At 33.6% G+C, this 12719-nt stretch overlaps 1 long non-coding RNA gene across 1 annotated transcript; it reads left to right on the forward strand.

Moving 5' to 3' along the window:
* Window positions 1-920: 920 nt before the first annotated feature.
* On the forward strand, window positions 921-11452 carry LOC136819584 (uncharacterized). Its single transcript, XR_010848455.1, has 8 exons — window positions 921-1015; window positions 2839-2886; window positions 3983-4188; window positions 5208-5328; window positions 5539-5590; window positions 6903-7089; window positions 10192-10248; window positions 10699-11452. It is a non-coding gene; the product is annotated as an uncharacterized lncRNA (long non-coding RNA).
* Window positions 11453-12719: the final 1267 nt, after the last annotated feature.

A 12719-nucleotide genomic window follows, 5' to 3' on the forward strand; every position in this document is an offset into this window, starting at 1 on the left:
CTATATTTACCCATTTTACCCATAGATATATGTTAAATGGTCAATCTTTTCTTTGTGTGTGCATTTTACATTTTCGTGACTAACGGACTAGTTGTCATAATAGGGAGAATAATCCTTTTCCAAAGTAAATAAATAAAATACCCTTACCCTATTTGTCTGTCTTTGTCCTGATTCAAACAAAGAAACAATGCATGCAGTGCAAAAAACACCCATAAAAACTCAACAGATCTTCATATTTCAAAATTTTCAAATTTTCGGGATCTATGAACTTGACAGGAACGGTACCACACAGAGAAAAATGAGATTTCTTCTATTCTTTTAGGCTTTTTTCATTCTATTGATATAACATTTCACCCCTAAAGCACCAAATATAGGAATGGTTGGATTGCCTCGTCAGAATCATTAAAAAACCGTTTTGTCCGTTAGTCACGTTTTTAAATGTCCGTTAGTCACAGCATTTTTTTGCCCAATTTTTGTCATATTTTCTTACTTTGAACAATTTTTTTTCAAAATTAATTTTGAAACATAAAATTCAACCTTTCCTCTAGTGAATTTAAGCAAAAAACCCAAACTGTAGCTTTAGGAACAGCACTTTACAGCTGATTGTAAAAGTGTCCCATTTTAGATGTTAATTTTTGTGTCCGTTAGTCACGGGCCTATTAATTGCAATTTCTGACCAAGTGAAAGTCAAGAGAAAAAGTTTTATATGGTTCTTGAAACTTTGACCCCCACTGATAGTTACCACACCAAAAGAAGTTTTATTCCTATTTTCAAGCTGGACTTCTAGCCTGCTAAACAGTGGAAATGTCCGTTAGTCACATATGGAATTCATGTTTTGGTAATAATATCTGCTGATTATAAAAAAAATCTTGAAGATGATAATATTTTTTTATATTTCTTCTGAATACAGTATATATACAGACACAGCACAGGGCTGATCACCAGTGTAAGAAGTCACAAGTGACGTCACAACGTTAATCTTTAAATCTAAAGAAGAAGATGAAGGAAACACTTGGTATGTATGGACCAGACATAATTATTCTAATTAATCCAACAGTATTTTTAATCGAACTTTATTGTCCAATTAATGTTCCGTTGTCAAACTTTAATCATGGAATACTCCAGACCAGCCAACTTGAGATATTCAAACACTCATAGAAGTTAAAGGGCCGATTCGCTCTTTTTCATTAAAATTCAACTCCAGTCAAAATTTAGATTTTATGTGAGTGTTTTTTGAATATTTCTTTGAAGCAGTTTGTCAAATCTCTAGGATGTTGCAGACCTGCCAACTTGAGATATTGCACGAGATAACAATTTTGAAGCGAAATCTATAATGTTTGCCCGGTTTTTCCGATATTGAAAATCAGGAAATTTTTTTCAAAAAAACGTACTAAATTGGGGAAACTTTTTTTTGAAAATCAGGAAGATCGAAAAATTGGAAAATCGGGGAAACATTTTCGCAAAATCAGAAAAAAATTTTCCTGAAATTCTGAAAACTGGGGACATGTTTTCCAAAAAATTGATAAAACTGAAATTTTTCTCAAATTAGCAAAAATGTGTTAGAAATCAAACTCTGCAAAAATTGCATGAGACAGTTTGGAAATGTGCGAGACGCACGTCCGATGCATGAGAGTTGCCACCTGTGATGTTGAACGAGCAAGGGCCCTCTTGGGAAAGATTTTCCCTCCAGATATTTTTGTGTTTGAGATTGACAACTTTTGGATTGCAAATTCTCCTAATGTCTGACTTTTATGGCAGGTAATGCCTCCTTTTCTTTTGTCATAATTTAAATTCAGGATGTTGCCGTTCCTTGGTGGAGGTCCTATAATTTAACCTGTGTTTGTTCGTTAGCAATTTTTCTTGAGATTGGCTTGTTAGTTTTTTGAGCAAATTTGGTCCAAAAAAAGGCTAAAACAGGATTTTTGGACTTTGTGAAAAATTGGATCAATTAAAAAAATTGGATTAATAAGCATACACCGATGTTCTTATTAGCCAAATTACTTAAGTTTTAAATGAAATTTTGACAAAAGTTGCACAACTCGGGTTACCTAAGGCACTCCCCAATGGCCGTATGAAGCTCCACGCATTAACGTAAATGTTTTTAGGTTCTTTCGAAGCGTTTCGATATAATAGAAAATGAGATGGGGCATGGTCATATGGTCCCACGTCAGGTCAAATTATGCGTAAACTTTAGGGGCTTATATTTTAGGGAGACCTCTTTTATACCAAAAGATACCTATATTTTCTTGCTCAGAATTTTCTAGTGATTTTAATGATATAACAGCACCATGACCGCATAATTAGATTAAAAGCTAAAGTGCACGAAAATAAGAAATCAAATCTGTCTTTGATGAATTTCTATCAAATTTTAGAAATAATTTAGTATCATTGTGATGAGAATTTTTCAGACTGCAAGTTAGTGTAAAATTTGTTACTGGATACTGAAAGTTTAAAAAAGTAATGGATCAAAAAATGAAAAACATAAAACCACTTTTATAAACACAGCATGTAGAAACCAGCCCTCTTTGCATGGCGAGCCATTTTTTTCTGAACTTTCTGTAACAACCAAATTAAAGTTTAAACTTCCGGTAATCAAAGAAGCACTTTTTCCAGTCATCCCATTTCTCTGGTCCATATAAACTCCTATAACTTTGCTTTCATTATTTTGACTGTCGTTGTGAGATAATTTGACAAAGCAAGTTTTTTAAAGTTACTACGAAGGTAGAGCCAATGACTTTCTCCAAACTATTAACATTTTAGTTAAAATTAAAAATTTATTACAACGTGAAATACTCAATCAAATCGACCAAAACACATATTCCAAATTCTATTTTTTAGCCTGAAAACTCAGCCCCAATCCTCGAGAAGGCAGAATCAGAAGAGCAGGTCAGTGATTTTACTAACAGTATTTTTTACAAAAATTTGATCCCAAATATGTTGTTGTACACATCATCAAGGTACTCATTCAATGACACTTTTGAAAGAAACTTCAATACAGTAGATGACTACAAGGACAATTCATTTCTATGCTGGAAGGACAAATATCTTCTCAAGGAATGAAATTTGACACAAGAATAACACTATTATTGAATGTATTATTCAAATGAATCATTGCACTGTTTTACAAGCAAAAGATATGAAAAACTAATAAATCCGATTTTTAACAAAGTCCAAAAAACGCTTTTTTTGGGCCCTAATAAGCTCAAATTTGTTTTCGAAAATGGGGCTCCGTCAGGCACCGTCACATTTTGGTAATCACCATTTTGCACCTTTGTACCAAAAGTCACAAAATTTCTATGATTAAATTCCGAGAAAAGTTGGTAACAGACGAACGGTGGCCAAACACAGGTTATTTTATAGGACACCTCCAGGTAGGTCCAAAAATGAAATAAAATATAAAAGTGTTACCCAGAAAGAGCATTGCATCACAGAGTATAAGAAATTGTGTACTTCTACATTTTAGGCATCCTTACATCCTTGACCTTGCTTGATATTTTTATCTATTTTGTAGCCTGTTGTAGCGACAGCTTTGTAGCTTGCAATGGAATTCAATAATATTACCGGGAAAAAATTAAAACATTTGATTTTCCTTCTTCAAAACAACAGTTGAGAAAGAAAAACATTTGATCCTTTTTTCATTCAAAATCCTCAGAGGAATAATAGAGAACTGTCTTTGAAGTCAAGTGTGTTGTCTGGATTTGCATTACTAGCCATCCCTTCTTGTTTGTTTGGCACAACGTCGAAACACAAAAGTTGAAGTCCTGGGCGGGAAAATAGAACGTTTCAAGGGTTTCCTCGGAGGTTCACGCATGACCAGAAGTATCAAATCAAAGATTCAACTCGCCGTCGCCATTCTCGTTGTGATTTTGGAAACTCTATTAAGGTCAGATGGCGATGTGATCCGAAAAAGTTGATCTTTTGGCCATCACAGATTTTTGCTTAAAAATAAGATAAAAAGAAGTTCTTTGTTTGTATTCAACAGATTCAACAGCAACAACTGCAACAGCAACAACGTCAACAAATGTAACAGTCAAACAACTCTTTGCAACAACAACATATAATTATATTCTTGAAGTCATTTCTATTCATTATCAAATTTGTAAGTGTAAGTAACAAGTTCGACAAAGGAATGAGAAGGAGATTTTCGGACCAGCTGCAAGAAGAAACTATAAAAGATCATGAAGAGAAGTAAGATAACCGTATATATTTAACCTTTGCAAATACCCTCTAATTCAGATTATTTTAGCTTAGCTACTCCTTGAACCCATCTGAAAATTGGCTAGGTGATAATGCTAAAATTTTGTCAAGGCTTATGCATTTATCACAGATTTTACCTTAGTGTATTTTTCATAAGATTTTTGAGTTGTGAGTTAACTTGACTATCTCTCGTTCAATTAACAAACTTTGGAATGAAGCCATACTATCATAATTAGATATGCATATGATTGTTTTCTTTTGCTGGTTTTATTTACCATTGGGTCAGAAGCTAACTTTCTTGATTTTGGGACTTGCATTGGATTGTATTATCTTATTCTCAACTTCAGTTGAGCTAGAATCTGAGAATGTCTGTCTGTCTGTCAGTGTGTGTGTGTGTGTCTGTCACCAAAACTTTGGGGCAGGCTGGAGACTTCAAAAATGGTCCGATTGGGCTGAAATTTTGCACACTGATCCTTGGGCAAATCCCTGGGGTGTTTTTTCCTTTTTTTCAAAATTTTAATTTTTGGGGCCTGGGGACGAGTTTTTCGCCAAAACGAGGCTAAAACTTTGGGGCAGGCTGGAGACTTCAAAAATGGTCCGATTTGGCTGAAATTTTGCACACTTGATCCTTGGGCAAATCCCTGGGGGTGTTTTTTTCATTTTTCAAAATTTTTAATTTTCGGGGCCTGGGGACGAGTTTTTCGCCAAAACGAGGCTAAAACTTTGGGGCAGGCTTGAGACTTCAAAAATGGTCCGATTGGACTGAAATTTTGCACACTTGATCCTTGGGCAAATCCCTAGGGGTGTTTTTTTCATTTTTTCAAAGTTTTGATTTTTGGGGCCTGGGGATGAGTTTTTTGCCAAAACGAGGCTAAAACCCAAAATGCTATAATTTTTCTTAAGCCATTAAGTTTACAATTGGGCCTACGAATGATTTCAAAGATACTGAAGTTGAGCCAGTGCGGTTAGCACGTTCAACAGTTTTATTAGAATCTTTTTTTTCTCTACAGGTTAATAAGCTATTCCAATTGGAAATATAAAGAAGTCGTTCTTTCGAGCCAGTTCTTGTTTCGTCATAAGTATGAACCATCACTTCACCAGGAGCTGCCAGGAGCTTTTGAGAAGAAAAAGGTAAAACATAATTTAACATGACTTTAACAGAAATAGCTCCTTTGTGCAACCAGCAGTAGATCATTCAGGTTATCAATAACTAAAAAAGATGGTTTTATTGTTTTCAATTTTTTTTCTCACAGCTACTTATTGCAATATGATTTACAAATTTAATAAAATCTTCAAACATTTTATTCCCAAGTTTTGAAGAATCCCTTTCATCTGTTTCAGCTTTATATGTAATGTAGTCAAGGAGATGCATAATCTATCCAGCGTTAACACAGTAAGTTCTTTGTCTTTTTGGTTAGGTATTTTTTGCTTAATTTTAAAATCCATTTTACGCTCATTCAAAAACATTTTAGAATTTTACAGCTTGTTTTTATCGTGATTACAAAGAGTATAAGATTAGGCATACAGTAATTTAATAAGTAGTTATTGAATACACAAAACATTCACTGGTAACATTGTACGAGAATTTATCTCTTTCCTTTTAATATCTACGCCTTAACAAGGTTACTACCAATCCTTTATTGAACGGTAGTCATATTGTTATTTTCGATGTTTCTAACCACTGTAGTAAAGCTAGAGATGAAAGGCTCATTTTATTGATCACTTTACATTTTCATTGGCTTTATTCACAGTATTGCAATTTTGGAAAATTTAAATCCTGACTAGGAAACTGAGGGAAGCATTTGCTTTGGGGTCGCAATCAGTAAGATTTCGACTTGAGGCTGGTTGATATTTTTTTAAGAACAGTTGTATTTAAATTGATTTTAAAAGAAATTGCATTTTATTTTTCGCCAAAACGAGGTTAAAACTGTGGGGCAGCCTGGAGACTTTAAAAATTGTCAGATTTGGTTAAAATTTTGGACACATTTGTTCCTTGTTTGAATATCTGGGGGTCTACAGCCGGGCCTGTAGATAATTTGAAGCTACTGAAGTTGAGCCCAGTGTGTTGGGCACGTTCGTCTAATACATATAATGACCAGTTAGTGAGGGCTGTGCCGATAAATATTGCCTGAGGTCCTTGAACGAGGTCAATATTTCTCAGTACAGCCCGAAAACGATCATTATTGTACTTGTTAACAGTTTTCTTTAGCTTCAATCTATTTTTTGCACCTCATCCAGAAAATATAGCGAAAAAACAGACGAAAAGTGACCAAAAATTGTTTTAATTTCTGACGTCGAGAATTAAAAATTAGACAAATGATGTCAACGCACTGATCATTTATTTTTTGAAAAACTGATGTCACAATGAATTTTCCTAACGACAAGCAACTCTGTGCAGTGTAGGCCCATCGTCATGCGAAAAGAACCAATTGCAATTGCGCAAAAAGCTGTAGCCCGCTTCAAAAAAGTAACCGGTTAACTATATGTTATAAAGAATTATGAGAAATTCTTTTGCTAGGCTTCAAACTGACCAATTTATGTAAAAATATTTTCGAAATTATTTCCAAATAATGTTGTACTTCAAAATTAAGGCTTTTTAGCAGTTTTAGCCCTTGTCTTCAGTGACTTGCTTTCTTCACAATAATAACTGACCTGTGTAAAGTTTTATTTTTTAAGGTTTTTTAACATTTCGCTTGGTTTTCCAGGTACCTTTCATCTTTCATTTGGGGACATTATGAGGTTGAATGGTTTTTGATCCATTTTCGACTCCTTTCGAAATATCAAGGCTGCTAACACGTACCAATGTCTCCTGGTATCAAAAGATCATTATCTTATTGCATCCTGGTCAGAGAGCACCTTGCACAAGTTGTACCCTTCATACAAATCTTTCAGGTAATTAATTGTCATTACATCCATTTTTAGAATATTGTGTCATTTGTAATTGTTGAGAACTTGTCGGTACCTGGCGTTGTGAGCAAGTCAAGCTGTTGCTGAACACACTTTAGTGCCTTCACCATAGTCAAAATTTCGGTTGTGAGATTTGAGTTCCTTACAGTCACTTTTAACAAAAAGCTGTCGTTATACCTTGTAGCATGCTGTGTAGTAATTATCTTTTTTATCATAAAAAGACGTTATGAACTTTAAAAAAACGTTAACGAAATGTTGTGTTACCCTTTTTTACAAAAGTGCCTAGTTTTAATTGATAATTAACCTATGTGTTTTTATTTTTTTTATTTCTCTGCCAAAATATTCAAAATTCATAGGTCAAAAGCCACTACAGTATGTGGCCCCCAAAACGGCGATCAAATTTGAAATTTCTCTCAAATCTAGAGGAAAAGAGATTTAACAAAAATTTTTGCTGCATGAAAACCTTAACATCTCTACTTTATTTCCTGGAAGTTCTTTTTCAAAATTTTCAATTTCAACAATATTTTTCAATCGCTTAAAGATAGGTAGCTCCCCAAAACGGAGGTTTGAAATTTTAGCGATTTCTCGAGATATCTTTAAGATATGAATACAAAATTTTGACCATAGTTTTGAAATATGATTTAGAGGGTTTTGGGCATAAATTTATTTGATAAAATCTTTACAGTATACCCCTGGTTGTCAAAATGCAGGTTTGGGGCCCCGAAAACGGAGGTGTAGTTAAAATCAAATTATTAAGCCCAGTGGTAATAGGGGGGAAAACTATGAACATTTTTGTTTTCCCTTAACTTTACGACCCCCCGATGGATGTAAAATGATTTTTATGAAACTGAAAATTTAAAAATTTTCAAAATGACAATTTTGATCTAACAACTTCTTAATCAAGTTTTTGAAAACAAATCTCTTTTGAAAAAAGTTCCATTCATGTGTGGAATAAGCTGTGAAAATTTTAGAAAAAAAGCTTAACTGAAACGGAAAATATTAAGCTTTAAAGATATATTTTTCTCCTATATTTTGCAAAAAAATGACAGAATAGACGATATCAGCTTTCCGAATTCTCCCCGAATGATTACCCATGATGCATTGCGCAAAAAACTTCACGGACAATATTGACTTACTGAATTTTTTTGCGCAATGCATCATGGGTAATCATTCGGGGAGAATTTCGTTAAGCCGATATCGACTATTTGCCGTTTTTGCTGATTCAGTGAAAACTTTTATATAATGTTAATTTTTTGTTGTAAACTATTAACTCAAGGTGATAGGAATAGAATTCCAAGATTTTTTGCTTTTTCTCATATTTAGAACTTTCGGTTGTGTCAATGCTGATTCTAGGGCTCCAAAATACTGGTTGACCTTCAAGATGCTATCTCTTTTACCCAGCCTCTAAAGTCACAGATGTATTTGCATTTTCTGAACGGCATTAGGTGTAAAAAGTTTCCTATACCTTGTTTTCATAACTTATTTTCAATATCCAAGGAGCTAGAGTGAGCTATATGCAATTTTTATCTAATTTTGGTGTTAAAATATATCCTTTAGACGCAAATATGTTATTTTGAATCTGTCTGAAACCAGCAAAAACATGCTCATTTTTAAGTATAACCATCATTCTTTCAAAATAAACAAAAATCGTTTAATTCTGATAAATCTACAAGTCAGAATCTTCATTTTAATGAAAACCTCCGTTTTGGGGGCCGTGTCATTGATTTGCTGTGTAGATCAATCAAAAAAACATATTTCATACTATGGAAAACTTTGTTGGAAAGATAACAGGTTGGGTGTAATTATAGACATGGCAAGAGATTCTTCAGAAAAAAGCGTAGCAGCGGAACTCTTTAAATTTGAAAAACAAAAGGACAATTTCATTATAACTTTACGAATTCAAACAACAATGAATGACTTAGACTTGCAGCAAAATAATTATCGATTTAGATGTTTTAACGAAAAAAGAACTTTTGTTTTTACCGCCTTTTAAATGTCTTTTTATGTTCTGACAAACTGTCTTGTGATTCTTATGTTTTATTTTGAATTATTTCTTTTCTGCCCCCCCCAGCAGTTTGCGTGAATGGGCATTTTTCGGTTGCGTGAATGCATGAATGCATGAAAATTGAAAATAAAATGCGTGAATGCGTGAATTGAAAAAACTTGCGTGAACATAAAGATCCACTTTTTGATTGCGTGAATGTGTGAATCTGGGCTATTTTGTGTGTAAATGCGTGAATTTTCCCTTTTTTCCACCGATTATAGGAAGTTTTCCCAATTTTCTGATGTTTCCTTGATTTTTCCCAAAAATTTTCCGATTTTCTGAAAAATCAGGTTATTGCGTGAAACTCAAGGTGAATGCGTGAATTTCGAAAAAAAATTGCGTGAATTTCGAAAAAAATTACGTGATTGCGTGAATTGAGGGTCTGCTGGGGGAGACTATTTTCCTATTTTCTGTAACAGATTTTGTTTTAGTTAATAGATCTTGTTTTGTTTTGTAAAGAACTAGAATGTTTTAAATCAAATTAGGTCGTCAATTACATTCGAAAATTTAAAACAAAAGAAAAGAAAAACATTAAAGCGGGCAAGCCAAGGCAGAAATAATAATCGCCAGATTAATATTGGGCTTTAATTTCAAAACGGCTGAATGAGGAAACCAGGATCTATCAATCAAAAGGAAATTATCGAGAACAAAAACATAACATTACATGCGAAAATGAAAGTTACACACAGAACGACATAAGAATGTTAGATTTTCAAAGCAGCTAGATTTTTTTCATAAAAAGAATTGAGCATTTGTTGTGAAATGGTACTATGAATTGCAGCAGTTTGCAAGGATCAAATTCCAAATTGGAAAAAATCAAAAATTTAAATAATGTAAATTTTGGTTGACTAAATCATTTTTTCCTTTTTTATGTAAATAAACAATCTTCTTTTGAGAAAATTGAACAGCTTCTTGATTCTGACTGATTCCGAGAATGCTGAACTTCCCCAAACGAGTTAGCGCAAGCAATGAATTTACATTTCTTTTCTGCTTTCGCTTGCTCAACACGGCTTTTAATCATCATGTCTTCTTTTTCATTTTAGATTCGCTTTGGAACTTTAATCTTTGGTCCAGAGGCAATGTTTTAAGTTCCAGTTCCAGTAAGTATTTTCACTAAAATTTTTTTCTATACCCACATTTGGGTTCAAAGGTTTTACTGACTTGAGCTAATATATCGTTACTCTTAGGTGCCAAATAAACGGGGGGGTTCGAATAAACGAGGGGGTTGGAAAAAATTTTCAAATCAAATAAACGGGGGGGACCTAATTACTGGCGGGGGGGTTGGAAAATTGACTTTTAAAAACCCTAAAAAGGGTCAAAATGGACTAAATTTAGGCTTTTTAGAGTAAAACAAGAAACTTTCCTTTTGGGAGCTGGGAATTTTTTTCAAAAATTAATAAACGGGGGGGGTCCTAATAACGTCCGGGGGGTTGGAAAAAAATCGAAAAATTAACAAGCGGGGGGGGCCGTTTATTTGGCACCTAAGAGTACGTTCGTTTGCATGGAAAGATGGACTCATTCAATAATTTTTATTATTTTGTGATTTTCAGATAAATGTTGGGTATATCTTGCTATATCTTGGATAATGTGACCTTGGTTGAATGGCTGACTCGTATGCAGGCAATTGGTATTTTGGTATAATTTTTCCTATATCCTACAATCTCAAATCACTATTTTTCACTTTCGATCTTTCGGGACCCTGCTATTCCTAAATAAAGGTGGTTCCTGTGATCAACAGGTTCCCTCGAGAAGAGGTCATTTTTCTATCATAAGTACATAAAAACATAGTTTTAATAATTGTTGGAGAACATTGTAGTGACAATTTCAGGGACTTGCGCGTTTTTCCTTCCAATTCTTTTTTTTGCTTATGTATTTTGATCGCAGCTTCTTTCCTTCCTTCCTATAACTTGATTGTTTGGAAATGAACCTTGTAAACCAACACTAAATTGTAGTAATTGTTGGAGGACATCGTAGTGAGAATATCTCATCATTTTACTTACTTTTCTCCTCTTCGTCTTTCGCTGTTTCTTCTTGCAGCTGGTCCGAAAATCTCCTCTTCTCATCCCTTTGTCGGACTAGTCTAATCCAATCCATATCAAAAGTCACTGACCACCTTGCCTCCACTGCAGATTGGTTTATAAAATTGCTTGGATCAACGGATTAGAATAGGTGGATTAAGAACTCATAGAAAACACTCCTCGTTAGGTTATCAAACTTTTTTACGAGTTTGCTAGCAATTGAAACTTGATAAGTTGTAAAAAAGTTGTAAAAAATCATTACTTTCAACATTTTCATTGGTCATTACGTATCACGTGGTACATTTTAAATAAGAAAATGCACTTTTTTAGCCCTTTCTATCCAATGCAGAAATTAGCCAAATAATTTGAAATTTATTCTCCTAATTTTAAATACAGTCTTCTTTCACCAGTATGCAACCCATTCGTGACCCATCGATAGTTTCTTAGTTATAGACCATACGTTAATTTTCACTTATCTGAAGATTGCCATTGACAAAAGATTAAAAATTTACATTAAAACTGGTCTAGCGTTTGTTGATGCTAAAACTTAAGTGCAGGATTTAAAATATTTGCAAAATCATCAAAATTGATCGAATCGTAGGACAAATTCGTTTTCGAAACTGTATAAATTGGAAAATTGTTCTTATAAAAACAATGAAAAAACTAAACGAGGAGTGCGCAGAGTCATTTACAGATTTTTCTTGTAACAATGAGAAGACAATGGATCTCTCTTGGGAGCAACGAGAGAAGTTAATCCACCTATTCTAATCCGTTGCTTGGATCGTATTCAATTGAATTCTCTTTTTAATTATCATCTCTTTAATCACTCTTTATGTTTATATATATAAAAACATCTAAAGAATAAATATTTACGGTTTTCGTTTTTGACTAAAAATATACGCTACTGAAAAAATAAAATCAATTAACAATAAGCCAAAAAACTGTATAGCCCTATATGTTGGAAGAGCAATGACGGCTGAGGAGACAAACTGACACCTATAAAAATGTTGAATAGCCAATAAGACCTAACGTGAAATGAACCTAGGAGTTAGGGACTAGAGGTCTTACAAGTGTAAAAACAATGTAGGACTTTAATGAAAGAAGTTACTTACCTCTTAACTTACTCTTAGTTGGTTGATGGTTTCTTGTTTGTTTTCAACCATATTGTTTGAAGCCACTGTAACGAAATTAGATATTTAAGATAACACTTTGAAGAGAAGAAACAGATGGAATATTCCATCAGAAAATGCACATTTGACGAAAGCATATTTTTTGGCCTTTTAGCTTCATAAAGTAAGTTCAGACCCAGTAGCTCCGTGATGTGATCCAAGATTAAAGGTACATATCTTAGAAAGCCAATTTCAGAGCTTTTAGGAGCTATAAAGAATGAAAAATTCAAAATTCCCATTTAGTTGCTGAAGATGGAAAAAATGGAATGTTCCATCCAAAACAAGCTCAAAGTTCTTTTTAAAAATAAATTTGTGGTAGACTAGATGGAAATAGGTTGTTACAAAAGATTTTTGAGCGAATTTCTCTCAGTTATGATGTTGAAA

This window comes from Clytia hemisphaerica, unplaced genomic scaffold, assembly GCF_902728285.1.
Source record: "Clytia hemisphaerica strain Z4C2 unplaced genomic scaffold, Clytia hemisphaerica genome assembly, whole genome shotgun sequence".
Taxonomy (NCBI): domain Eukaryota; kingdom Metazoa; phylum Cnidaria; class Hydrozoa; order Leptothecata; family Clytiidae; genus Clytia; species Clytia hemisphaerica.